The sequence below is a fragment of the Rhinatrema bivittatum genome, unplaced genomic scaffold, assembly GCF_901001135.1.
Source record: "Rhinatrema bivittatum unplaced genomic scaffold, aRhiBiv1.1, whole genome shotgun sequence".
NCBI lineage: Eukaryota > Metazoa > Chordata > Amphibia > Gymnophiona > Rhinatrematidae > Rhinatrema > Rhinatrema bivittatum.
Window position 1 is genome coordinate 57,334 of NW_021820876.1, and position 25,591 is coordinate 82,924.

General features: G+C 39.7%; 1 long non-coding RNA gene across 1 annotated transcript; it reads right to left on the reverse strand.

Moving 5' to 3' along the window:
• Positions 1-204: 204 nt before the first annotated feature.
• On the reverse strand, positions 205-17,157 carry LOC115082245. The gene is made up of 3 exons (XR_003854112.1): positions 17,110-17,157; positions 11,188-11,364; positions 205-1,321 (listed from the first exon to the last, which is right to left on the reverse strand). It is a non-coding gene; the product is annotated as an uncharacterized LOC115082245 (long non-coding RNA).
• Positions 17,158-25,591: the final 8,434 nt, after the last annotated feature.

Here is a 25,591-nt window from a genome sequence, read left to right on the forward strand (position 1 = left end):
CTATTTCTAAATAGTGCACACTATTCACAAATGGCATACATTATTTGGAAATAGTGCAAGTGATTTACAAATGGCACATGCTATTTGCCAAAAAAATGCAAATGAAAAAAATCAAATTTCTGAGGGAATTTTTTTTTGTTTTATTTAAAGACAAAACATAATGAAATCAGGATATTTTGTTGCATTTTTCATTTTTTTTAATCATGTACATCCCTAGTGGATGGCTTTTTTTTGGCTCTTGGGGAAAATCAAATATTAATTCATATAAACCTTGGGAAGATCAATCAATCCATTGAAGTTCATGCCAGAATTTGCTAAGATTTACTTCAGATTTATGTAAATAACCACAAATTTTGCCATTGATGCAAATATTTTAAAAATAGGTTTGTTGAACCAATCCATTAAACCTGCTGATTTTCTGCAGGTTCTTCAAACTGGTTCACAAACTTCTTTTGTAGAAAGATTAGATCATCCCTACCCAATGATATGTTATATGAAGTATTAACACAGTTGAATAAAATTTGTTGTCAAATGTATATGAGTCTTATGGAATGGACTAAATATAGGCTGTGTATTACAGTAGGAGCTGGAACAATACAATTTTTGCCTACTGGCAGACAGCAATGTAGGAAAGCATGTTTTCTGTTCGCTCAGCTAGTCACCATGCTTTCTTCATATTATCATTACAGACAGAGTCACATTTGGGAAGAAAGACTAGCGTTTGCTGATGCATGAAGTGTTGTACATTCCCCTTGTCTGTTTTGTATTACTAGGGACTTAAATTATATTGCTCACCAGTTCTTTTTTTCCCCGAAAACATAATCAGACTAAGACACTGGCGATCTATAAACATGCTAGATTAAATTGAAAACAAAGCATCAAAAGTCATGGCTGCACGAAATGAAGGTGTCTTCAATTAACATTTTTTAAGTTTGTACAAACACCAAAAATCAAAAGGAATTCTGTTTGACTTTTTTAAGACAATATGCTTACATAACATTTTATTTAAAACATGTAAAATGAAATCATTCCACCAATAATTTAGAGTACTGCTGGTTTCAAATTGTTATAAATCAAGAATATTTTCTAACAGTGTTTCCTCTGAACATGTTTAAGGAAAAACTCCTGGACTGGATGTTTAATCTCCTTCTTCTTCTGTCCAGCCTGATCACACAAAATTGTATATATCATTCTTCGACAATCTCCAGTGATTCTGACTTGTATGATACAGTATCTCAGGACTGGAGAATATGCATTTAATTGAAAAGATGGATTTTCTTGTTGTCCTCTTGAGAATTTGCCGTCAATAAAATTATAGTGTCTAATAAAATAAGAGAGATATGTGAACATTTCATGCTGCCTAGTTTGATTCTTTGGTACAGAATATTGTGCATGGTTATGACCATGGGCCTCATTTTCTAAAGTATTGCAGGCCTGCGATACTTTAAAAGATGAGGGGCGGGGGGCCGAAATGGGTGGCAGGCCTGCACTAGCCGGCAGCGATCGCACCATCGCGGTGCGATTGCTGCCGGTTTCGCACCCAATAGCGCCACCATAGGAGGTGTAACTATTCTGAGCGAAATAGGACGCAAAAAGGGCCTTACCTTTTCGCTGTCCACGGCGTCGGCGCAAAGTAAGCCCCGGTGACACCCCGACTCCTCGTCTTCCGGGGCCGACTCCACCCCGACTCCGCCCCCATCCTGGTATCGCACGTGATAAGGGACTTTTCACGTGCGAAAGGTCCCTTATCGCGTGCGAGCCGCTTAGAAAATGAGGCCCCATGTTTGTTATGTCAATACCGGTGTTTATTTATTTATTTTATTTAAATCTTTTCTATACCGTCGTTAAGGTGGGTACCGTCACAACGGTTTACAGTAAGGCACAAAAGCAATGTTATTAAAATCTATCAGTTTACACAGGTGCCATTATGTTCGGTAACATAGTTTTTAATCAATGCTAGTTGTTAAATGAGTGTGATCACTATTATGTCCAGGTCAATTCTATAGCAGTTTTGAGTCTAGGACTCATTCTATAAATGTAACTTATCCTTTAGTGATGAATTCTATTAAAACGTACACCCTTAGTGATTCCTGTTTGTGTGGGTGTTTTGTATCTTGCACTTCCCTGGTTTGAACCTTGCAATTCCCTGGAATCTATTCTCCCTTCTCTTTTTGAAAGGCTTGTTTAAATAGCCAAGTTTTTAGATTTTTTCTGAATGTTTTGTTTTCTCGTTGTAGTCTTAATTCCAAGGGCATGGAGTTCCATAGTATGGGTCCCGCTAAGGATAACGCTCTTTCTCTTACCTGGGTTAGTCTTGCTGTTTCGACTGATGGAATAGTTAGAAGTGCTTTGTTGGCTGATCTTAGATTTCTGTTGGGATGTGTACATGAAGGGCTGTGTTAAGCCAGTCTGCGTTTTTGTTGTGTATTAATTTGTGTATGGTGCATAGTGTTTTGTACTGTATTCTTTGTTCAATGGGAAGCCAGTGCAATTCAGCCAGTGTTTCCGTAATGTGGTCTCTTTTCCTTTTTCCAGTTAATACTCTTGCAGCCGTGTTCTGCAATATTTGTAGTGGTCTTATGGAGGTGTATGGTAAACCTAGTAGAAGGGTATTGCAATAATCAGTGCTTGCAAATATTAGCGCTTGCAGTACTGATCGAAAGTTGGCGGTTGTTAGAAGTGGTTTAAGTTTTTTCTGAGGACCATGAGTTTGGCGTATCCTTCCTTTACTTTTATGGATATATGTTGTTTTAAGCTTAGTTCTGTGTCGATTATTACTCCTAGATTTCGTACTTTCTCTGCAATTATTATTTGTTTGTTGTTATTGAGTGTGATTGGGTTGTGTGAGATCTCCATGTTTTTTTTCCTTTCTAAATGAAGGAATTCTGTCTTCTTCTCTACAGACGGCCGTGGCCATCATAAAGATGGCCACCGCCGTATTTAAAGATGGCTGCCGCCATCTTTAAAGATGGCGCCAGCCATCCAGTGCTCCTACCATGTGACAGGAGCCAGCCAATGGCACAGATACCCTGTCATATGGTAAGGGCAAAGGGCCATCGGCGCCATCTTTATGTGTGGCAGCCGACGGCCTGAGAACGGGAGATCGCTCCCGGGACCACCACTAGACTACCAGGTATGTTTTGGGGGGCTCGGGAAGGTGGGAGAAACTAAGGGGTCATTTTTAAAGGGTTGGGTGGCTTTTTTTTTTTATCAGGCCATCGGCGCCATTTTTGAGTGGCAGCCAAAATAGCACCGATGGCCCGAGAGCGGGAGATCGGTCCCCGCGCCCCCACTGGACTACCAGGTAATCGTAAAAAGTTTTGGGGGGGGTTCGGGAGGGTGGGGGAAGGTAAGGGGTTAATTTTAAAGGGTCGGGCCTCACTACAAAAAAAATAATGATGTGAATCAGAACCAATTCCGATTCACATCACCCACATCACCCACGATCAGATTTTTCCCCCCTCTAGCCGAACCCGATCGTTAAGACGATCGGGCACACTATTCACATCTCTAATATATATGTGTGCATGTTTTAAAATAGCCTGAATGCGCACACACGTGTACGCAGTTTTAAGTAAACACACGTCTATGTGTGCAAATGCTGCTTCTACCGCATAAGTGGGGATTTTAAAAGACATGTACACCAACACCATAACCAGTTTTACCAGTTTGCCCAGGTAAGGAATAGGACTCCAAACCCCACTAGTTTAAAAGAACATAAGAAAATGCCGTACTAGGTCAGAACAAGGGTCCATCAAGCCCAGCATCTTGTTTCCAACAGTGGCCAATCCAGGCCATAAGAACCTGGCAAGTACCCAAAACCTGTCTATTCCATGTTACCATTGCTAATGGCAGTGGCTATTCTCTAAGTGAACTTAATAGCAGGTAATGGACTTTGCCTCCAAGAACTTATCCAATCCTTTTTTAAACACCGCTATACTAACTGCACTAACCACATCCTCTGGCAACAAATTCCAGAGTTTAATTGTGCGTTGAGTGAAAAAGAACTTTCTCTGATTAGTTTTAAATGTGCTCCATGCTAACTTCATGGAGTGCCCCCTAGTCTTTCTACTATCCGAAAGAGTAAATAACCGATTCACATCTACCCATTCTAGACCTCTCATAATTTTAAACATCTCTATCATATCCCCCCTCAGCCGTCTCTTCTCCAAGCTGAAAAGTCCTAACCTCTTTAGTCTTTCCTCATAGAGGAGCTGTTCCATTCCCCTTATCATTTTGGTAGCCCTTCTCTGTACCTTCTCCATCACAATTATATCTTTTTTGAGATGCGGCGACCAGAGTTGTACACAGTATTCAAGGTGCGGTCTCACCATGGAGCGATACAGAGGCATTATGACATTTTCCGTTTTATTCACCATTTCCTTTCTAATAATTCCCAATATTCTGTTTGCTTTTTTGACTGCCGCAGCACACTGAACCGACAATTTCAATGTGTTATCCACTATGACGCCTAGATCTCTTTCTTTGGTTGTAGCACCTAATATGGAACCCAACATTGTGTAATTATAGCATGGGTTATTTTTCCCTATATGCATCACCTTGCACTTATCCACATTAAATTTCATCTGCCATTTGGATGCCCAATTTTCCAGTCTCACAAGGTCTTCCTGCAATTTATCACAATCTGCTTGTGATTTAACTACTCTGAACAGTTTTGTGTCATCTGCAAATTTGATTATCTCACTCGTCGTATTTCTTTCCAAATCATTTATAAATATATTGAAAAGTAAGGGTCCCAATACAGATCCCTGAGGCACTCCACTGTCCACTCCCTTCCACTGAGAAAATTGTCCATTTAATCCTACTCTCTGTTTCCTGTCTTTTAGCCAATTTGCAGTCCACGAAAGGACATCGCCACCTATCCCATGACTTTTTACTTTTCCTAGAAGCCTCTCATGAGGAACTTTGTCAAATACCTTCTGAAAATCCAAGTATACTACATCTACCAGTTCAACTTTATCCACGTGTTTATTAACTCCTTCAAAAAAGTGAAGCAGATTTGTGAGGCAAGACTTGCCCTGGGTAAAGCCATGCTGACTTTATTCCACTAAACCATGCCTTTCTCTTTGTTCTGTGATTTTGATGGTTAGAACACTTTCCACTATTTTTTTCTGGCACTGAAGTCAGGCTAACTGGTCTGTAGTTTCCCAGATCGCCCATGGAGCCCTTTTTAAATATTGGGGTTACATTTGCTATCCTCCAGTCTTCAGGTACAATGGATGATTTTAATGATAGGTTACAAATTTTTACTAATAGGTCTGAAATTTCATTTTTTAGTTCCTTCAGAACTCTGGGATGTATACCATCCGGTCCAGGTGATTTACTACTCTTCAGTTTGTCAATCAGGCCTACCACATCTTCTAGGTTCACTGTGATTTGATTCAGTCCATCTGAATCATTACCCATGAAAACCTTCTCCATTACGGGTACCTCCCCAACATCCTCTTCAGTAAACACAGAAGCAAAGAAATCATTTAATCTTTCTGCGATGGCCTTATCTTCTCTAAGTGCCCCTTTAACCCCTTGATCATCTAAGGGTCCAACTGACTCCCTCACAGGCTTTCTGCTTCGGATATATTTTAAAAAGTTTTTACTGTGAGTTTTTGCCTCTACAGCCAACTTCTTTTCAAATTCTCTCTTAGCCTGTCTTCTCAATGTCTTACATTTAGCTTGCCAACGTTTATGCTTTATCCTATTTTCTTCTGTTGGATCCTTCTTCCAATTTTTGAATGAAGATCTTTTGGCTAAAATAGCTTTTTTCACCTCCCCTTTTAACCATGCCGGTAATCATTTTGCCTTCTTTCCATCTTTCTTAATGTGTGGAATTCATCTAGACCAGGGGTGGGCAATTCCGGTCCTCGAGGGCCGCAAACCAGTCAAATTTTCAGGATACACCTAATGAATATGCATAATGGAGATTTGCATACAGCTGAGGCAGAGTGCATACAAATCTCTTTTATGCATATTCATTAGGGATATCCTGAAAACCTGACTGGTTTGTGGCCCTCGAGGACCGGAATTACCCACCCCTCATCTAGACTGTGCTAGAATGGAATTTTTTAACAATAACCATGCCTCTTGGACATTTTTTACTTTTATAGCTGCTCCTTTCAGTTTTTTTCTAACAATTTTTCTCATTTTATCAAAGTTTCCCTTTTGAAAGTTTAGCACGAGAGCCTTGGATTTGCACACTGTTCCTCTTCCAGTCATTAAATCAAATTTGATCACTATTGCTAAGCGGCCCCACCACCATTACCTCTCTCACCAAGTCCTATGCTCCACTGAGAATTAGATCTAAAATTGCTCCCTCTCTCATTGGTTCCTGAACCAATTGCTCCATAAAGCTATCATTTATTCCATCCAGGAACTTTATCTCTCTAGCGTGTCCCGATGATACATTTACCCAGTCAATATTGGGGTAATTGAAGTCTCCCATTATTACCGCACTACCAATTTGGTTAGCTTCCTTAATTTCTCTTAGCATTTCACTGTCTATCTCATCTTGACCAGGTGGACGGTAGTATACCCCTATCACTATAGTCTTCCCCGACAAACAATGGATTTATACCCATAAAGATTCAATTTTGTATTTAGTCTCATGCAGGATATTTATCCAGTTGGACTCTATGCCATCCCGGACATAAAGTGCCACACCTCCTCCCGGGTGCTCCTCTCTGTCATTGCAATATAATTTGTACCCCGGTATAGCACTGTCCCATTCGTTATCCTCTTTCCACCATGTCTCTGAGATGCCATAAGAACATAAGAACATAAGAAATTGCCATGCTGGGTCAGACCAAGGGTCCATCAAGCCCAGCATCCTGTTTCCAACAGAGGCCAAAACCAGGCCACAAGAACCTGGCAATTACCCAAATACTAAGAAGAACCCATGCTACTGATGCAATTAATAGCCTTGGCTATTCCCTAAGTAAAATTGATTAATAGCCATTAATGGACTTCTTCTCCAAGAACTTATCCAAACCTTTTTTGAACCAAGCAACACTAACTGCACTAACCACCTCCTCTGGCAACAAATTCCAGAGCTTTTTTGTGTGTTGAGTGAAAAAGAATTTTCTCCGATTAGTCTTAAATGTGTTACTTGCTAACTTCATGGAATGCCCCCTAGTCCTTCTATTATTCGAAAGTGTAAATAACTGAGTCACATCTACTCGTTCAAGACGTCTCATGATCTTAAAGACCTCTATCATATCCCCCCTCAGCCGTCTCTTCTCCAAGCTGAACAGCCCTAACCTCTTTAGTCTTTCCTCATAGGGGAGCTGTTCCATCCCCTTTATCATTTTGGTTGCCCTTCTCTATACCTTCTCTATCGCAACTATATCTTTTTTGAGATGCGGCGACCAGAATTGTACACAGCATTCAAAGTGCGGTCTCACCATGGAGCGATATAGAGGAATTATGACATTTTCCGTTCTATTAACCTTTCCCTTCCTAATAATTCCTAACATTCTGTTTGCTTTCTTGACTGCTGCAGCACACTGAGCCGATGATTTTAAAGTATTATCCACTATGATGCCAAGATCTTTTTCCTGGGTGGTAGCTCCTAATATGGAACCTAACATCGTGTAACTACAGCAAGGGTTATTTTTCCCTATATGCAACACCTTACACGTGCCCATATTAAATTTCATCTGCCATTTTGATGCCCAATCTTCCAGTCTTGCAAGGTCCTCCTGTAATGTATCACAGTCTGCTTGTGATTTAACTACTCTGAATAATTTTGTATCATCCGCAAATTTGATAATCTCACTCGTAGTATTCCTTTCCACATCATTTATATATATATTGAAAAGCACCGGTTGAAGTACAGATCCCTGAGGCACTCCACTGTTTACCCTTTTCCACTGAGAAAATTGACCATTTAATCCTACTCTCTGTTTCCTGTCTTTTAACCAGTTTGTAATCCACGAAAGGACATCGCCTCCTATCCCATGACTTTTTAGTTTTCTTAGAAGCCTCTCATGAGGGACTTTGTCAAACGCCTTCTGAAAATCCAAATACATTACATCTACCAGTTCATCTTTATCCACATGTTTATTAACCCCTTCAAAAAAATGAAGCAGATTTGTTAGGCAAGACTTCCCTTGGGCAAATCCATGTTGACTGTGTCCCATTAAATCATATCTTTCTATATGCTCTACGATTTTGATCTTGAGAATAGTTTCTACTATTTTTCTCTGCACTGAAGTCAGGCTCACTGGTCTATAGTTACCCAGATCGCCCCTGGAGCCTTTTTTAAGTATTGGGGTTACATTGGTCACCCTCCAGTCTTCAGGTACAATGGATGATTTTAATGATAGGTTACAAATTTTAACTAAGAGATCAGAAATTTCATTTTTGAGTTCCTTCAGAACCCTAGGATGCATACCCATCCGGTCCAGGTGATTTGCTACTCTTTAGTTTGTCAATCTGGCCTACTACATCTTCCAGGTTCACAGTGATTTTGTTCAGTTCGTCTGACTCCTCACCCCTGAAAACCAACTCCGGAAGTGGTATCTCCCCAACATCCTCATTAGTAAACACGGAAGCAAAAAATTAATTTAGTCTTTCTGCAATGGCCTTATCTTCCCTAAGAGCCCCTTTAACCCCTCGATCATCTAATGGTCCAACTGACTCTCTCACAGGTTTCTTGCTTCGGATATATTTAAAAATGTTTTTATTATGAGTTTTTGCCTCTATGGCCAACTTCATTTCAAATTCTCTCTTCGCCTTTCTTATCAATGTTTTAAACTTAACTTGACAATGCTTATGTTTTATCCTATTTTCTTCAGATGGATCGTTCTTCCAATTTTTGAAGGATGTTTTTTGGCTAAAATAGCCTCTTTCATCTCACCTTTTAACCATGATGGTAATCGTTTTGCCGCCTTTCCACCTTTCTTAATGTGTGGAATACATATGGACTGCGCCTCTAGGATTGTATTTTTAAACAATGTCCAAGCCTGTTGAACACTTTTAACCTTTGCAGCTGCACCTTTCAGTTTTTTTCTATTTTCCTCATTTTATCAAAGTTTCCCTTTTGAAAGTTTAGTGTTAGAGCTGCAGATTTACTTATTGTTCCCTTTCCAGTTATGAATTTAAATTTGATCATGTTATGATCACTGTTGCCAAGTGGCCCCACCACCGTTACCTCTCCCACCCAATCTTGTGTTCCACTAAGAAATAAATCTAAAATAGCTCCCTCTCTTGTTGGTTCCTGTACCAATTGCTCCATGAAGCAATCATTTATTACATCCAGGAACTTTATTTCTCTAGCAAGTCCTGATGTTATATTTACCCAGTCAATATTGGGGTAATTGAAATCTCCTATTATTATTGCACTGCCAAATTGGTTTGCTTCCCTGATTTCTCTTAGCATTTCATCATCTGTCAGACCATTTTGTCCAGGTGCACGGTAGTATACTCCTATCACTATACTCTTACCCAACACACACGGGATTTCTACCCACATATATTCTGCTCAGCATTTAGTCTCTTCTATGATCTTTAACCTGTTGGACTCTATACCTTCCCAGACATAAAGTGTCGCACCCCCACCAAATTGATCCTCCCTATCATTGCGATATAATTTGTACCCTGATATAGCACTGTCCCATTGGTTATCCTCCTTCCACCAAGTCTCTGTGATGCCAATTATGTCAATCTCATCTAACTCTCCCATCTTACTTCTTAGACTTCTGGCATTGGCATACAGACATTTCAAAGTGTGTTTTTTGTTTGTTTTAACAACCTGCTTTTCAGTTGTTTGGGATAATTCAGAAATCATTAGCTTTGGTGATTTTTTACATATAGGCATATGGACTATGTTTGCTTTTAATGGAACCTCTCTGTTGGGATGCCCTAACTCTCCTATTTCATTAGTATCCTTCAAGGATACATTTTTCCGAACTATGCACTGCTGAGTGACTGTCGGCTTTCCCCCTTGTTCTAGTTTAAAAGCTGCTCTATCTCCTTTTTGAAATTTAGTGTCAGCAGCTTGGTTCCACTCTGGTTAAGGTGGAGCCCATCTTTTTGGAAAAGTCTCCCCTTTCCCCAAACATTTCCACAGTTCCTTACAAAGCTGAATCCCTCTTCCCTGCACCATCGTCTCATCCATGCATCGAAACTCTGGAGCTCTGCCTGCCTCTTGAGACCTGCACGTGGAACAGGAAGCATTTCAGAGAATGCCACCCTGGAGGTTCTGGATTTCAGCTTCCTACCTAAAATCCTAAATTTGGCTTCCAGAACCACTCTCTCACATTTTCCTGTGTTGTTGGTGCCCACATGTACCATGACAGCCGGCTCCTTCCCAGCACTGTCTATAATCCTATCTAGGTGACACGTGAGGTCTGCCACCTTCGCACCAGGCAGGCAAGTTACCAGGAGGTCCTCACGTCCACCAGCCACCCTGCTATCTACATTTCTAATAATCAAATCTCCAACTATGATGGCTGGCCTAACCCTTCCCTCCTGGGCAGTAGCCCTGGGAGACTTGTCCTCAGTGCGAGAGGACAATACATCACCCGGAGAGCAAGTCTTTGCTACAGGATCACTTCCTGCTACACCAGGGGAGACCTTTCTGATCCAAGGCAGCACTGGGGCTGCCAGACTGGATTTGGGATTTGGCTACTATGTCCCTGAAGGTCTCATCAATGTACCTCTCTGTCTCCCTCAGCTCCTCCAAGTCTGCTACTCTAGCCTCCAGAGATCGGACTCATTCCCTGAGAGCCAGCAGCTCTTTGCACCGAGTGCACACATACAATCTCTCACTGGTGGGTAAAAAATCATACATGTGACACTCAATGCAAAAGACTGGAAAGCCCCCCTCTTGCTACTGGGCTGCTGCCGCCTTCTTAGTTTTATTGAGTTCCTAGTTAAATTTTCAGGTGAATTTACTTAATTTGTCAGCTAGTGTCCTACAAGGGGATGATTAAACTTTCAATAAGGGCTGGTACAATAGTATGATTTCGATAAGACCCTGATTTATTTTTAATGAGAAAGTCTCATGCCTAAAAATAAAGGGTTGAGTGGGTGGGAAAGACAGACACTAGAATTAACTACCTCTGGCTTGCTTATTACCTCAGACACACACAAACTCTAAATAATATAACCCTTAATTTCACCTTTCACCAAACTTTTATAAGCCCAAACATTTCTGAAAGCTATACTTACCAATCCTCTTTAAGCACCATTAAATTAATCTTCACTCATTTAATGGAAGAGTTTGAGATTTGTGCGCCTGACGGCGTGCACTTTCGGTCCTCCTCTACTGCAAAGGGTGCGGAGCCTCTGTAAGCTGGGGCTGTGGAAATCGATCCCTGAATCGCTTACGGTAACCTCTGTAGTCTACTAAGAAAAGAGAAAAAGGTTATGAGAAAAACCAGTGGGTGTCGTGAGAACTACCTACCGAGCAATAGGGAGTGAACCAAAGGCTTTTGAGAACAAATTTGTGTTTAATTTTTTTTAATTCATTGTGCGATGGAATCTACCTTAGGTGGTCTAGGATACAGTTCCAGAGTGAGGGGCCTGCAATTGAAAAGGTGCGTCTTCATGTGATGTCAAGTCTAGCCAAACAAACCGATGGTATTTCAAAGAGATTTTTGTGTAGTGAACATAGCTGCCTATTTGGTTGATAGATGTGGAGAAGCAAACAGAGCCAGGTAGAAGAATCTTTGTAAATCATGTTATGTATAATGGATAAAACTTTATATTGTATTCTGTGTTGAACTGGTTGCCAATGTAATGAATGTAGAATTGGGGTTATGTAGTCTTTTCTTGATGACCCAGTTAGAATGTGAGCAGCTGAGTTTTGGATTAGTTATAGAGGGCGAAGTGCGTTATCATGAAGACAGAGGTAAAGGGTGTTACAGTAATCTATTCCTGTGAGAATGAGAGATTATAGAATGGTGCGGAATTCATTAGCAAATATTAAAGGACGGAAGTATTTTAATAAGTGAAGTTTGAAGAAGGAGTTTCTAACAGTAGTTGAGATGTGATGAGACATAGATAGACGAGTAAGATTACGCCAAGGTTTCGGGCTTTTGATATAATTGGACTATGGAAGTCATCTAGGAATAGATGAGATGGGGGACTATAGGCAGAGTGTGGTATAGTTGAGAGGTGAAGAATTTCTGTTTTTGATGTATTTAATTTATGACAATTATGGGATACCCATATAGTTTTAATATATAGACATATGGTAGAAAGTGCAGTAGGCCATGATGTAGAATAAGGCACACAAAAATGAATGTCGTCGGCATAGATTTTTCTTTATTATTGATGTTTTTGAGGATTGGTGATATTTTTGTGTTTGCATTGTTGCACTGCATAGTCTTGCATCTTGCAATTTCAGTTCATTTCAGTTTTTGTTTGCACATTTCTATTTATGATTTATTGTGTTTTATTCTGTATTTGGTGAGCTTCTGTCTGTGTTTCATACATGTGACAGAGGTAAAGCATTCTTCTAGCTTATAGTTTCTATGTAGGGATCTACAGCAGCATGACTTGTTCTGTTTTCCTAATAGGAGGTGTATTGGTGTTTTAGGGCCTGATGCATTATTTGCAATGTTGTCTTTTCACCGTATAGATCTTTAGGTATAGCAGCTTACAAATGTGTAAATAGGTAGGGTTGTTAATGCTTGAGTTCTAACAGTTAGTTCTGTTTTCATATGGAAGGTTTATTATATTGTAATGGTAATTCTATTTATTCATGACTTTCTGAGGGCCAGCCCCACATCCAATATGCTTTACAATAGACCTAATACTATATGAGTTCCAAGTGTATTTTTTTGCAGGGTTTTCTTTTTATCCTGACAGCAATGCATGTAAAAATAATATACATGTTGTTAAGTGATTTTTTTTACATCAGAACACTGTACTTAATTCACTTTGAATGTCCTTTAGGGAAGTGGTTAATAAGAAATGTTTAAATAAGTACATCATTTTTATTTGTGCATGAATAACTGACTGACCTGCTCTGAAGGAATGTTTTCGCAAGTCTACAAGATTCACCTAGGGCACTTAATTCCTTTTGCACCAGTCCAGACCCCCACCATTCACCCATTTCTCCAGGGAACAGATGCTGGGGAAGGGTGGCAAGCAGTTGGCAGGGTTCCTGGAAGTGTGGCAGGGTTTCCAGCTTCCTAGAAATCTTATCAGTGATACTTTATCTGTCACTCCTCTAGGAATCCTGACCCCTGCATCCCTTCCTTCCCCAGCATTTCAAATAACCACAAAGGCAGGACTCCATGTGGACCCCCCAAACTTGGCTTTCACAGTGATTTGACTTATGCACTGCCATGGGGAGGAGGGAGCACCATCTCCCTCAGGCATCAAATTTCTTTGAGCCATCCCTGATTGTTCTTATAATATGTCCTTTTAGTTTTGCCCACTGCTCTTCTACTTCCTCTAGATTTTTCCATCCAGCTAGCAACTCCTTGAGTTACTCTCCCATTTTAACAAAGTTAGTTTTCTGCATGTCTATGACCCTCACCTCTGGGTTAACCTTCCTCTTCTGTGCTCAAATACTGAACCATACCATCCAGTGATCACTAGATCCCAGATGATCATCCACCCCAACTTCAGAATCACTGTCTTCACTGGTAAGCACCGAGCCCAAAATCTCCTCCTCCCATTTGGGTTCTGTTACCATTTAATGGAACAGTTCTTCCTGCGGAGAAATCAGTATCTTCCTGCTTCTAGAAAATGCCACAGCTGGGATGTCCCATCCTGCAGATTGAAATCCCCTGGTAATAACTCCTTCCCTTTCATAGCAATTTTAGTAAATCTCTATGTTCCATTTCCTTTTTTCAGTTTAACCCACAGTTCATCTTCCTTATCTTGTAAGCCCTACAATTCTATTGCTTTAATATTATTTTATATATAGTGCCGCCCTAAATAGATTTTAGCCCAGTATAACTATATCCCTGTCATGGTTTTCCATGTATGAGGTCTCTGTGAGGGCCACTACATCCAAGTTAGCTTCTTCCACGACTGCCTCTAGATCTGGGACTTTATTTCCCATATTATGAGCATTAGTATACATAGATTTCTAGATGTACCCCATGTCTATACAAGTATTTCATGTTTTACTTTAGCGCTTTATTCCCTACTCCTGAAAATCTTAGTTTAAAGTCCTCCTCAGTAGGTTTGCCAGTCAGCATTGGAAGACACTGTGCTCCTTCATGGACAGGTGGACTCCATCTCTGCTCACTAATCCTTGAAACATCACCCCATGGTCCAAGAAGCTGAAACACTCTCATCTACACCAACTATGCAGCCATTCATTTCCAGAATGTGAGCTTCCCTGCCTGGGTCTTTTATCCTTGACTGAGAGAATGGATGAGAATATTACATGTGTATCACTATCTATCTGCTTTATCTTCTCTTCTAGATCCATGAAGCCACACAGTGGGGCAGATATTTAAAAAGTATGCATGCGCGTACTTTTGTTCGCGCAACCGGCGCAAACAAAAGTACGCCGGATTTTAAAAGATATGCGCATAGCCATGCGCATCTTTTAAAGTCCGGGGTCGGCACGCGCAAGGCTGCGCAAAATTGGCAACCTGCGCGTGCCGAGCTGCGCAGCCTGCCTCTGTTCCCTCCGAGGCCGCTCCAAAATCGGAGCGACCTCGGAGGGAACTTTCTTTCCAGCGCCCCTACCTTCCCTTTCCTTCCCCTAACTAACCCTCCCCCGGCCCTAACTAATTCCCCCCCTACCTTTATTTCAAAAGTTACGCCTGCCCAAGGCAGGCGTAACTTGCGTGCGACCCGGGGCTTGCGCGCACCACCGAGCCTATGCAAGATAGGCTCAGCGCGCACAGGGGGTGGAAGGGGCAGCTTTTTGGGGGTTATGCGCGTATCTTACACGCGTAACCCTTTGAAAATCTGCCCCAATATGATCTGTATAGTACCTTGCAGTTTCACTCGTGCTAGCATGGATGAGCACTTGAGCAGCATCAGATAGTACTAGTCAGTAGACTTCATGACTTTTGGCAATCTCTCCATAATGTCTTGGATTTTGGCTCCTAATAACAGCTTACTTCCAAGGACAACATGTCTGATCAGCAGATGGATGCCTCTATGCTCCTCAGAAGTGAGTTACTAATCATCATCACTACCCTTTTAAGTGCTATGGGGCAGATTTTCAAAGGGTTACCCGCGTAACTCCCGAAAAGCTGCCCCAAGCTGCCCCTGCACGCGCTGAGCCTATCTTGCATAGGCTTGGCGGCGCGCACAAGCCCTGGGATGCGCATATGTCCCGGGGCTTCGAAAAAGGGGTGTTCTGGGGGCGGGGCGTGCATGTTATAAAATCAGGCGTAGATTTGTTTGCACCAGGTTGTGTGAACAAATCTACGGCCACGCGCAGGTTTAAAGATCTGATCCAAAGGTTGTTAAGCTCACAGCTTTGGGGTTGGCAATTTTTTTTTTCCTTATCCTGGGATGGCTTCTCCTCCTCTGCTTCCAGGGCTGAACACCAGTTCTTTAGCTCAAAAGAAATTGGAGTCGGGGTATAAGGTCTAATGGCTATATTAATCTGGATTCATCTGTCATCTTGTGGTCCAGTTTCACCTTCTATTCTGCTTGAGTTTTTCATCTTTGATGCCTCAGTAAGCATTCCAACGATGTAGTCTTCATTCTCCCAGATACATGTCAGTCTTGCCACCTCCTCTGAGTTCTGCCACCTGCTTCCTGAGGGAGTTGATATGCAGACATCCTTCACATTGAACCGGTTCCTGCTATAGAACAGGATATCTGTCTGGACAGCAGTAGAAATGATAACAGTGGTGACGGCTTTTGACCCATTTTGACTTATTCAACCCCATGTGGGAAGGTTGGAAGGGCAAGGGGGAGGCAGCAGTAGTGATGGGTGCATTCTAAAATGAAAGAGAATCCCTAACCAATTTTGTTTGGCTTATCCTTTCATTTTGTTTAGAAATGATCCAAAATGCAATGGAGTGTTAGGATATATGTCTCATGTCATTTTAAAATGAGTTCATGCTGCTAATGAATTACACCACAGGGTGTGTTAGAGGGATGGTAAGGTGGTAACATTGGTTGTTACTAGGATTCAGGGCTTGAGAGCAAGGAGAACTGCTGAATTCCATGGCTTTTAAGAGAGTAATTTTCAAACAGCCTGCATGGGGCAAAAGTTTGTGGGAACTGTTACCCACAGCTTTATCCCAAATTTTCAAAGTGGAGGTATGCCAACAAGTCTGCTTTGAAAATTCAGAGGTTCACCGGGTATGTGCCCCACCTGGAATGCATTCTGCAAATGAAGGTAAATTTGCATGCAAAATCATGTTTTATGCTTACATTTACATGCACAAATCAAAGTTTATTTTCAAAGTGCTGCTTGTATGCATAAGGCATGTTTTAGTATGTAAGTTGCTTTAAAAATCACTACCTAAACTCTTTCAGTCACATAAAGGTTTCATCAATGCAGTTAGGATGAACTTTCCTCCACAACCTCAGGCATACATTCAGGAAAAAAAAAAGTTAGGCCTACTATTTCCCTCTGCAGACCAACCTGAATTTGTTCCAATAGGAAACACAGAGAAAAGGGTACAAGGCATACAAAGAAGAGCATGGAAGCAAAATTGTTTTATGCTTTCCGTAAAATTTTGGAGAAGTAAAAAATATGGAGTAACTCAAATTTATGAATTTATTTCTTCTAATGGCAGTTCCGCTGGCAGAGAACTCTGAATTAATACAAGTATAGGTGTAACTGTTATTTAAATATTATTCTCGCATCATAGTTGTAGGTTTTCCATTAGCCTCAGGTACAGACAGCAGATAAGAACAAGAAAAATAGTTGTATATGCTGGAGAATGGTAAACGACAAGAGGAGCCGTTTTTAGATATTTTTCAGCTTGCATGCTAAAATGCCATCACTTCTGTTTTCAAAATAATTTATAAAACCTGATTTGCCAATATCCTTAAAAGTGTTCTTTATATTAAAGTGCACATTTGAATCTGACTGTTTCTGTTATCAAATTCTTTCAATAATACTTTGTAACTTTGCCTTTTTTTTTTTTCTTTTTTCCGTTAAAGCAACCTAGCCCTTTTGCAGACAAAGAAGTGTTTGATACTTACCAACAAAGCTTCTTAAAAGATAAAGAATGAAATGCAAGTCAAGAGCATGCCTGGCAGGCAGACAGAAGCTGGCCAGTATAGGCCAAATTCTTCAGGGGTTTGGTTTCCGCTTCAGCTCAGCTTTCTTTCTGAATCTCTACACCTAAAGAAAACAAACCGTAATCCTAGCTGGGGCCAGCGCTGGGTTTATTTCACCTGGTGAAAAAAAACGTTGCCAGCTCTTCCAGACACTGAAAATCCAAATGCACCCAGCTTTGGAGCTGTTAGAAACAGAAAGATGTTCCAAATTACAGAGAATCTGATAGGTAATAATGCAAGCTTAGGGCTGCATATTTGTACTCTTAACTTGTGTGCAATAAAATGTCACTATGCAATGTCAAACATGAATCTGATGTTACTTAAATACAGTAATCCAAGAATTAATATTTGTAAATTAGTAAAGGAAGTTGCTTTTAAAATACCCTCAAAGTAGATTCATTTTGATTCTAGAATATATCTCCTGTAATCACATTTTATTCCATGCAACTTGGCCTTGAGTAAACTTATATTGTTTTGTTTAAGGTTACCCTAGCAATAGGTTACAAAATGTGCCCCTTTGCTTTCCTTCCTACCTTTCTTTCTGCAAGCTGCAGGATATGGACTTTGCTGCTTTTTAGGAGGAGCTCTTCCACCCTGCTCAGTGATTGCAGTTCTTGGTGTACAGTAGGTTATCTCGGGGTGAGCAGATGACTGTGTGAACGCTAGGACATTTCTGTCCCATGTTGCTTTTCAAACCTTGAAAAGGCTCAGGGACTCGTAGTTTCAAGCAGCATTATAAAGCATAGGATATTAAGGGATAGGAAATTAACAAAAAAAAAATTACGCCACTGTTCTCTGAGTTCTGTTGAGTTACTTTTGGTGATCTTGATCTGTTTGATGAGTAACGTCATTTCATTGATCATCAATGAAATGGTGATGTCATTTCTGTTCAGAAATTGAATGCATGTTAGCAGTTTTTCCTAGCTTCACACTGTCATACCCAGAATCATCTCTATAAGGATCTCTATGAAAGAAGTCTATAATATTTGAATGCCAGCAGTCTCTGTTGGACACATGGCAGTAATGAAATGTGAAGATGAGAGAGCAGGTTAATGTAGTTGGTATTCTCCAGCTAGGCTGGCTTGTGGGGCAGCTCCATTAGCTACTCTGTAGTATGCTATTCTTTGGAAGTAGTTGTTGAACTCTTATTTAATCCACAAATTATTTTCTCTTTAGACATTCCTATTTTTCTGAGGCCCTATGTTTGGCCCATCATTTTCTATTATTTCTGTGATTTTTAGTCTTTCATGATGTGTTCTATGGTTTATTCGTTTTCTTTTTTTCATTTTATTGTTGTCTCATATTGCTGATATTACTTTATACCTCATCAAAGGCGTGCCCAAAATAATGTGTCCTTAATGTGATTAAATAAATAACAATCACTATAATACTCATTGTTCTACTCAAACAGCAGTCTTATTAAAACATAGAAAAATGGGTGTGGTTTTAGACTTGGAGTATTGGTTGGCTCTGCCTCTAGTAGCTTTTATCAGTTCATAACAGTTGTTCATTACAGTGTAATAGATGATCTGGAAGTCACAAAATACAGCAGATGAAGAAAATCTCATGTAATAATTTCACTTTCTAATTTTGCTTTTGGAGTATTTGAGAATACAAACCTGATACTCTGTGAATAAGTCTCCTAAAAGAAATGAATTCTTTGCAGGTTGTAACGTGTGATGTGGTTTTTTTAGAACAAGTTAAGAAGTAATTATCTAAAGAGGATGAAATGCACGAACTTTTGACACGTCATGTGGTCATGAATGCATCATCTTTGAGTAATTCTTTTATGTTTGTTCAATAAAAGACATCACAAAAAGATATCCAGTTATCTGCATGACCAATATTAGTGCTATAATTTAAAGGAAGCAAATAGATCATGAATTTTCATGCAGTGGTACTATATTTCTCTAATTGTTCCTGGTAGAGATGTGCAAAACATTTTGCACCAAAAATAAAAAAGAAATGTGCAAAATTATAAATAGTAATGACTACATTTCGATAAATTTGTTGCTATGTAAAAACATACTATTAATCAACTGCTGAATTTGCATTTTTCTGTAAAGATTTCATGAGGATTTGTCATTAATTTTATGAGAACTCATCATTTTTAATTTTGGTTTTACATGAAAAACAGGGATTTTTGACTGCACAAAAGATTTGAAATTAAAGATTAGGGCAAAAGTGAAAAATAGTGACTTATTGTGAAATTATTTGTAAAATGGAAAACCTTATTTGCTCCATGTCTTTACTTTATGATTTTAGAGCATAGATCTGATTCCAGGCCCGCAAACTTTATATTACATCTTGAATCTGTCATATACTGTAATAATGCCAAGCCACAAGCAGGAGGGATCCAACTAAAGCAGAATGAATTATGCTATAAGGGGTTGCGTTATCTAGGTGTAGTAAAATTGCAGCCTTAACCCTGATTTTCAGTGTTATCCAGCTTGGGGCTAGATTCATCAAACTATCACATGTGATAGGAAGAGGGACATGTTTTATGGTAATAGCACACTTTGTGCTAAATAAGCTATCTTAGCACTTCACATAGGTATTGGAGAGAGAGAGAGACTAGCTATAAGGGCCTTCTAGTGGTTAGTTATTTATACCTCTATATGAAGCCCACCTAGTTACTCGAGGTGAGGTTTAGGTATTAGTAGTGTAGGGGTTAGGGGCCACTGACATTCAGAGTGAGACGTACGAACAGAACAGGAACCCACAAAACAAGAAGGGAGGTGATCTATGAAAGTTGTAATGGTGTCAACAAACAAAATAGATGCCGGATGTCCTTTGTAAGTATTTATTGTGATGGAGACATAAAAAATACCCGACTCAGGCCGAGTTTTGCCAATTCGCAAGTGGCTAACTCAGGGGCTGAATTGTTCAAGGATCTGAACATACATATAACGTTCTGTTATATGTACTCTTAAGTGGAGATTACACATCCAAATAGTGTCAAAATGACAGGCATTGACTGGTGCCTTTTTACCTTCAAACAGAATAGAACAGTGCACTCTTGTGAAGATTTGATGTCTTCGGAATGAGGAAACTGGCCCAAAGATGAGATTTGTACAATGTTCTCTCAACCTAGCTTGAGTCCAGCGCTCGCAAGTTATATAATCGGGCGTACATATGTGCGCGCCAGGTAGCACACTCACATGTATGCTGCGTGCGCCCCTTAGTGAGATGAATAAGTGTAGGACTAAGATTCAGCTGCCCTAAAGTTAGCCAGATAAATTTATCCAGCTAACTATAAGATCGGCAAGTATATTCAGCAGCAATCGAGAGCTAAAACTCTCTTTTTTAGGTCAGAATTTGAATGAGCAAAAGATGATTTTAATTGAAAATGTAAAGCAGTGTTGCTGCCATTAAAAGCATTCCAGTGACTGGGTACTACTTCTTATCATTGTAATGCCTTTCATGGTTCACTTATGGCAATAACACTTCTTTATATTTTCAGGTAATATCATATTTTGCTCATTCAAATTTTGATATTAAGAAGAGAGTTTTAGATCTTGAAAGATGGTCAAGAAATGATAGTCCAATAACAAGGTACCACCTCATAAACAAACAAACAAACAAATATATATATATATATATATATACACTATATTTACACACATATATACACACACATTTGTTTTTATATGTTAACCTTTATGTCTTGGCATTCAAGTGGACTAACCTAGTAACCACACTACTTTATCCTTACACTTTTAAGGCATTGGTATCACTTATTTGACAGAGAAAGTAAGAGGATACCAACTTACCTGAAACCTGTGATCTAGCCAAAAGCAACATCTTACTCCCTCTTTCAAGTCCCTCCACACAAAATAAAATCCAGGTACAATATTTTCAAGGGATTGGCACTTGTCTGTGAAACTCTCTCCCTATGATCTTTCAAATCACAGATGTGTTTCATCGCCAACTTAAAATCATGGCTCTTCAGCCCACAAAAGCATGACCCCAAGAGATTGGACTCTGGCAACCCACAATATATCAAATAAGCAGTGGACCATATATATGATATCTCAACTCTAGACTGAATTGTAATGCTATTATAACACATCTATATTATTGACATACTACCTCAATCCTATGACATAACTATCATGTTTTTGTACTCCATCAAACCTATGATTTAATCCTATAATCCTATTGTAATCCACCTTGAAGTGACTGCCCAGCCATGAAAAGTAAAACAGAAATTTAAAATTAAAGTGAAAATTAGCTTGACCATTTAATGTAAACTTTAAATTTGTAACAATGATTGCTGATAAATAGTGACTGCATCACAGGTATTGTGCTGTCTTTGTTGGCACTGTTCAGCTTTGTGTTTTTATTGCTTCTTGTTCCTACTCTAGAGTGATTTGCCTTAATGAGGGGTTTGTCTGTACCAGGAATCTAGGATGTTCCACTACAGACAAGAATTGTAGTTGGGTGGTGCAGATTCTTTGTGTGGAAAGTTTAGTGCAAGCTGTTCCCTGGTGGGAAAAGATGCGATAGAAGCTAGCTCCTGCCGCTCGCCTGAAGACTAGGCGGATCCTCAGATATCGGAGGGTCTTCTACCCTTACCCCCTGTGGAGAAGAAGCAACCTCCTGTCTTCTCTCTAAACTGCAGGGCCTTTTCAGTTCTACAAAGGTTTCTGTTAGAGAAAGGAAGCATTTAGAAATTTCTCTTACAGGTCAGAAATAAACATCATAGTTGAGGTGGAGGATAACACTGCCAGAAAAACATCTGCTCACCTGCAATTCCTGAGAACTGTTTCCTCTGAGAGCTGCGAATTGAGAAACTTTCAGGTGGCTTTGCCTCGCGAGTGAACAACCACGAGCGACTTCCGGGTACCTGACATCAGGAGGAGGGACTACGAGGCGTATAAAAATAGACACCCTGCGGTGTGTCGACGTCACCAGCGTGTCGCCGAAGCCGCGCGCGCCAAAGTGGCGCGCAGCTTAGTCTTGAAGGAAGTTACAAAGCGAGAGAGTCTCAATTCCTAAAAAGTGAGTAATAAATTTCAATTTTGATTCTTCTACCTGCCTCTTTTCGCATGAAGAACTTTTTATATTTTGAGAAGGAGGGTAAAGGAACGTATTATCTGAGTATAAATTCAGTATTAAATCCTTTTATTTCAATGCCTCATACTAAGCGGAAGGCAAGAGTCAGGGAGATGTCTACATCATCCCTTGTACTGACTGCCTCCCAGTTTCGGAAACCAGCTTTCTTTGCTCCCACAACAGGTGTAGAACCGGTGGAGCGGGCCGCTGGAGGCAATGGTGTAGAGCAAATACCTGCCCCCCTGGCTGAAACAACTTTAAGTCCCGGTGCCCCAAGTACTCCTCCTCCACCATCACAGATTTCCATAGACTCTTTGCAATTACAACCTGACAATTATGGGCAAGGAGTGTCTGAAATACCAGAGAAACTATTCCTGCACTTGGATAAACTATCTTCAATAACAATGGAAAGTCTGTGGGATGCCATTAAAGCATTAGAAAATGCTGTGTTAAATCTGACGAAGATTACTATTGACTCTAATCAGCGGTTTAATAAAATAGAAACAGCAATATCTAAGCTGAATACACAATCTAAACGTGTGGAGAAAAGATTTGAGAATTTGGAAGTGTGGCAGCAGAAGTTTGCCAGAGCGGAAATAGTTTATGATAAAAAACTGGAAATTTTGGAGAATTCATTTAAATATTTGAATTTGCGAATATTAAATTTCCCAAAACATAATTTCCGCTTATGATATGTTTAAAGAATATCTACTGGAAATATTGAAAATTCCACAACAAGCTATTCCCACTATTTCAAAGATATATTATGTCGAACCGAAAGGATTAGCATTACGTCAGAATCATAATATGGAATCTTCTCTAGATTTAACTGGGGTGATAGTCAACTATAGATACAGTTATATCTACATTACATGCATCATTCTCATTTGCTACAGATAGGGATAATATCTTAGATCATATATGAGAAATAGAATGAGTGTGATTTATGGTAGTAGAATTTGGATTTATCCAGATCTTTCCAAACAAACCCAAGATAGAAGAAGACAATTTCTAGATTTAAGACCGGATGTAGAAAGAAAAGGAGGGAAAATGTTGATAAAATTTCCCTGTAAATGTGAGGTAGAAATACAACAACAAAAAAATGTATTTTTTGAAGTTTCTCAGTTACGTGTATTTTTAGATTCTATTCCCCAAGTAAATGCGGCAGTAGATCTTGTGGCTTAAAAGGAATGATATCTGTTGGTTCTCAATATTTCAATTGTTCATTTGAGTAGGAGTAACCCACTATATGTTTCCTCAAAAATGCTCTCTTACATAATCTTCATGTGAATCTTATTTCCACTATTCTTTTTCATTAACTATGAATACTGATAATTATTATTATTGTTTATTATATACTTTGATAAGATGGATCTGTATTCATTTGTTTATATCCTTATCATAATTTGAAAATACATAAACAAAAAATTAAAAAAAAAAAAGAAATAAACATCATAGTTAATTCAAGTTATCCACATGCATTTTACTTACTGAATTGCTGGTATGCCTTAAAACAAAAAAAAAAAAGTTTTCTTTTGCAAGAGACTGTGGATGTTAAAATAACTTTATTTACTATAGCAGCCTCTTTTTCTTGCTTATCAACTCTTTTCTCACTGAAAGTCACTCTTTCCTGTTTCCAAAGAAGTTGCCTGCCTTCAGCTAAGAACTATCCAGATTTAGGATTAACTCTTTCACTCCAGTGTCGAAATTCTGCCTCCTTTCTCTAACAGGGACAGTGTCAGAATTTGCTTCCTCTTTCTCCTTTCCTCCAGAATATCTGCACTGCTACTTACTGTGGCACTCACCATACTGGAATATGCTCTGTGCCAGAGAATACATTTAACCTTTATCCAGGTAAATCACTTTGTAGTAGGGACAAAGCGATTGTGAGTAAAAAGTCTCCATGCATTTACCTGCAGTAAGCAGAGGCTTTTCCAGGGAAGGGGCTTGCATATTTTGTGCATATTTATTTTTCTGAAAACTTCTACTCACAGATTAACAGGGGGTTATTGTGTGAGGGAGTTTTGGTGAGATAATATTCAAAAGGAAAGTGCACGTACACTTTTCCTGTGAAAATTGATGTAAGGTCTGTGGGTAATTTACCCTTAAATTTATAGAGCCTGGTCAAAATTACCCACTATATGTCTTTAGGTACGTTTCAATTTGGCACGATATACTGCTTTAAAAGTACATCCGTGACTTTATACGGGTTTCAGTGCCTAACTTTGGGGAAAATAATTAGATCATTAAAAGCAGAGGCTGTCCTGCAGCTGTACACAAGCCAAAATAAATCAGCATTTACCCATTCACATATTTGAAATGGCATTGGAAAGGTACTGTATCTGTGACCTGCTGAATAAGGAAAAGAAACAACAGAAGAAAACCTAATGCTCACTGTCACACTGTGTTTCCCAGATTAAACAATCAGTGTCAGGACAAAAATAAGCCCTTTATGAACAAGCACAGTTTTCCAGCTGTTTAAATCTTAGTGACTCTCAAATAACAAGATTAGGCAATTGTAGGCTACAGGAAGGATACCAGTAATTATAGCATGATTGGCAAGGAGCTATAATTAATGTGTGGAGCACTTCAGACTGTATGAGTAGCAGTCAGGTTTGGTAAAAGCAGTCCCTTTACATTTTACATTTTATTTACTCGGTTTAAAATTTTCTTTTAAGGAATGCTGTTAATCATTCCCCCCGGAATTTCCTTCCAGGTTTTATAATTAGAACTAATAGTTCTTTGTCTAGTTCATTATTTTAGTCTTTTACCCTCCCAAACACAGCCAAAGATTAGAGGACTAAAAATGTGGTTAACTGGAGCACCCACCCACAATGCCCTGTTCAGCCACCCCCTTCCCCCAAAAGATGATTCCCGCACAAAAAAGACAGATGCCAATTTGGATTTAATGGTCACAACTGTTTGATAACCTAGCAAGGAAATCTAATAGATAGCAGAGTCTTCTTATCCTATTCTCTGCCCCTTTTAGGAGGCGCTTTCAAGATCAGGTTGCCGCCAGTGCCCACACAAGTCAACTCAAACCTCACAACTGCTCCACGGACATTATTGAGTTGCACTGTCTGTGAGGGAAGCCACCACACAGCAAGCCTACTGGCCTCCCCTCTCATCTGCAATTTGGTGTATTTGCCCCCATTCCCTTGGGCCTATTCTATGTCAGACATTGGGTCATCTGTCATTGCCAAGATGGTGGCCATAGCTATGCCAACTGTACACCTGTTTGCACCTTCCTTCAATCTGATTCCCCCCTCCCCCCAATACTGGCCTCAGCAGTCCAATGCAGCAGAGATATCAACAGTAATTGCAAGCATATTCCAACCTAACTAAC